This window comes from Balaenoptera acutorostrata, chromosome 5 (genome assembly GCF_949987535.1).
Source record: "Balaenoptera acutorostrata chromosome 5, mBalAcu1.1, whole genome shotgun sequence".
Classification (NCBI taxonomy): domain Eukaryota; kingdom Metazoa; phylum Chordata; class Mammalia; order Artiodactyla; family Balaenopteridae; genus Balaenoptera; species Balaenoptera acutorostrata.
In genome coordinates, this window is record NC_080068.1 from 57011388 (window position 1) to 57015464 (window position 4077).

Genomic DNA, 4077 nt, shown 5'->3' on the forward strand with positions numbered 1-4077 from the left:
GCATCCATAGGTTCAGAACATTCAATTTCTTATGAAGAAAAAATACTGAGACCTTTGCAGCCAACTTGTATGTGGCTTATGTTGGCTTCACTGTCTATTTTGGTGGCTGTTGGTGGCTTCTGAAAGCTACTGATCTTGACCTCTTTCCTACTTCCAAATCTTGGTTCTCTGAAACATTGAAATGATGGAGTTTCTCAGTGTTTCTCAACAGCAGCAACAGTCAGGATCAATTACAGAACTTTAAAAAGTACACTTTTCTGGACTTCAGACCTGGAAATTCTGTGCATGTATGTACGTGTTTGAAAGAATAATGGAGCAGGGCTTGGAAACCTGTATTATAAAAACCCAATTTGATTTGACAGACCTGGAGCAGTACTATCTGCTGCTGAGGTTTGCACTCCAGATGTAAGAAAAAAGCATCCTCGTGCTTTCTGTCTGTCTGATTTTGTCAGCCAAGATTGAATGGGGGAAATGCAGGAGAAAAAAATGATAAAACAGAGAGAAACATGGAGAGAGAATTTCTGCAACTCAGAAATAACATTGTAAACAGAGAAGAGGCTATTTTATTCTAAAAAGAATCTAAAAGTAGAACTTAAAAAAACAACAACAGATTTGAGTACTGGCAATTACTGCAATTAACACTGTATTTTTCTCAACTTCCACCAACTGGTTTTACTTTTGGAGATTATTCCTTCTAAGCAACACTGGCAGGCGAGCAACCTGTGCATTTGCACTGGACCCTGTGCTCAAAGGGCCCCATGCTTGGTTTAATTTTCTCTTGTCACTGTCTTAAAATTCTTAATTTTATCTTTGAACCTGTGTTTTGTAAGTGAAGTCCTGTGGGACCACGAGGTATGTGCATGAGCAGAGGAGATACACACAATACGCCTGTCTGCCATTCCTCACAGCCCCATTCATATTTTGCTTTTGTGATGAGCATAGAATTCTGGTGGACCACCATGTGCGGGATTTTGAAAGACAGAGTGAGTCCCTCTGCAATTTAGCGTGTTAATTTCCTATTGCTGCTGTAATAAAATACCATCAACTTAGTGGCTTGAACAATACAAATTTTCTTACAGATAGGAAAGTCAGAAGTCTGAGGCTAAAATCAAAGACTTCTTTCTAGCTTCTAGAGACTGCCTGCATTATTTGCCTCATGGCTGCATCCCCTGGAAATGCTGGAAAAATAACATTTTCCAGTTTCTTTGTCTGCTTTCATTGTCACATTGCTTCCTCTGATTCTCTGATCCTTCTTTCTTCCTCTTTTAAGGATTACCTTCGGTTTATCTGGATAATCCAGGATAATCTCACCATCGCAAGATCCTTAATTAAATCACATCTACGAGGTCCCTTTTGCCATGTGCAGTAACATATTCACAGGTTTGGTGATTAGGAGGTGGACATCTTTGTGGGTGGGAGGTGTCATTACGTAGTGTACCACACTAAGTGAAGATACCACACTTTCCATTTGAACCAGAATTTGCTTCAAACACAGAAAAAAGCCAATGGAGTTTCTATGAAACACAGATGACCAAACAGCTTATCATTTTTTACTCGTGGTATTTCCCTGTATTAGCCAAATACTTGTGCTCTAAGTGATGCCACAGAAGAAAAGGGAAAGAAGGTACCCTACAGTTTCACTTTCAGTCTTTCCTTACTCATAAATAAACTAAAAGTGAGAGTATTGGTAGAATGTGTATCAAGAATTGAAATAAAAATAGTGGTGACATTTATGCTATTCAGGTGGAAAGGAAGACTAACGCATGTATGAGCTGCAAAATACATTGTGTCATTTTGGTGACTCCACATATTATGTGTGCATTTCAAACTAACACTGCACAATATAAAAATGCACAGTAAAATTCATTTTAATAATTTAAAATTTTAATTTTCTTAGAATAACATTACATAGCAAATAACAAACACCAGATGTGTGTGTGTGTGACAGAGACATCAATGAAGAAAGGAAAAAAAATATTTTTGTACCTTTAACAGCACTTCTTTTCTGCTTTCTGAATAAGGGGCTCCACATTCTCAGTTTGCACTGGGCTCTGCAAAGTATATGGCCAGCCCTGATTCCAGGAACCAAACAACTACTGTTAGTCTTCCTCATTTCATACATAGGCATGCACACACACATACATGCGCATGTGTGTATATGCATATCTGTGTAATTTTGACAGACAAGGTTAGTTATTTTCCCTAAATTGAAAGGAAATAAGTGGGATATTGTTGAGGAGGAGGGTGTCAGAAAAAGAGGAAGCAGTACTCTGGTATCTTTTTCTCACTCTCTCTGCTTCAGCCACACCATCCATTCTTCATATAAGCAGGTTTCGAACATTTTTGGCCTCAGGACCCCTTCCCTTTATTATCTTAAAGTTATTGAGGATGACAATGAGTTTTTTTTGTGTGTGTTGTATTTATTGATGTTTACCATAATTAGAAATAAAAACTAAAAAATTTTAAGAGTAGTAATTTATTAATTCATTAAAAATAAACATTAATGGGCTATTTCATGTTAATTGTTGTTTAATAAAAATTAACTACATTGTTCCAAATTTTAAAAAACTAGTAAGAAAAGTGGCATTGCTTTCCATTTCTGCAGATTTCTTTAGTATCTGGCTTAAGAAGACTCCTAGATTCTTATCTGCTCCTGCATTAAATCTGTTGCAATATCACACATCATGTTGCCACTGGAAAATTTCACAGCACATCCATGAGAGAACTATAGTGGAAAATGCAAGTCACATCTTATATTATTATGAAGATACCTTTGAGTATTTTCATAGAGGTTTCTGACCACACTGTGAGAACTGCTGCCTTATATCCGTGCTTTCTCTTGCCACAGGGCCTTTGCATATACTCTTACCTCTGATTAGGACACTGCTTTTCTCTTCTACCAATTCTTCTTTCTTTCTCAGCTTGAGGTTCATTTGCCTAAGAAAGCCTTCTCTCATTGCCTTCAAAAAGTCATGTTCTGTTACTTTAGGCTTTTACAACACTGGGTACTTCCTGTGTAAAATCATTTGTCACAGTTCTACATATGTCTGTATGATTATGTTTCTGTCTCTCCTAGAAGACTAGAAGTTTCAAGAGAATAAGGCTGTGTCTCACCATTTCATCCCATGTATGTAATACAGTATCTGGTCCATATAGCTACTGAATAATTGTTGAATAAATATATTAATTGATCTCAATAATGGTAGAGTTATTATCTAGCATAAATTTCCAAATATTACCAGTGTTAATCAATAGAACCACTGTTTTTTCTCAAGACCATGACATGGAAAATTATAAGCATTATTCTCTCTGCATCACAACAAAACAAGAAGAAAGAAGTGATGAAGTTAAAGCATAAGGGTTCTGAGTTAAAAGAATTTCTTGATATTCAGTTTCTACTTTAAAATTTTGAGATGACGATTAGGAGTAGATCAGTCACTCAAATACTTTGGTGATTGGATGCCAAGCATTTGGCTACCTCTAGATATATAGAAACTACCAGATAATCATGTCACATTGACATCCAGGTGATTCATTGGTGGATGAATTCAACATCTGCATATTTTAGTGTTGAGTAGAACTAAGGTATTAGAAAAATCAGTGAAGATATGTTGTTTTGGGGTTTTCTGCTAACAATGTTAGGGAGATGATTTCAGTGATTTAAACATTTTTTTGAAATCTTATGGGTGTATGAAAATGTCATTTTTTTTGTACCCAAGAAAAACTGAGAAAAAATCATATGCATGGTCAATGGAATGCTCAAATTCTTGAATGCAGGGCAAAATTTTGTATCAGTTTTAGGGGATAGGTAAATTTCTAGTTTCTTGAGCTGTGGCGGATTCTATGACTAATTTGATGTCAAGGTCTAGGACTACCTCATTTCTATCACTGGTCCTAGTTCAGTGCTTAGATGAATGAAGGTGTTTAATATGAATGAATAAATTGATACTTCAAGCAAACTTCTTTTCTCCGCCTAACTCTCAAAAAACTGAACTGAGCTGAATTATTTGTGGTATAAAATGAGTGGCTTGAGTAACCTTGGTTGTTTAATACTAGGTTTCCAATTAATTTAATTTA

At 36.1% G+C, this 4077-nt stretch overlaps 1 non-coding gene across 1 annotated transcript; it reads left to right on the forward strand.

Moving 5' to 3' along the window:
• Nucleotides 1-346: 346 nt before the first annotated feature.
• On the forward strand, nucleotides 347-479 carry LOC114238352 (small nucleolar RNA SNORA31). Its single transcript, XR_003623744.1, has one exon. It is a non-coding gene; the product is annotated as a small nucleolar RNA SNORA31 (small nucleolar RNA).
• Nucleotides 480-4077: the final 3598 nt, after the last annotated feature.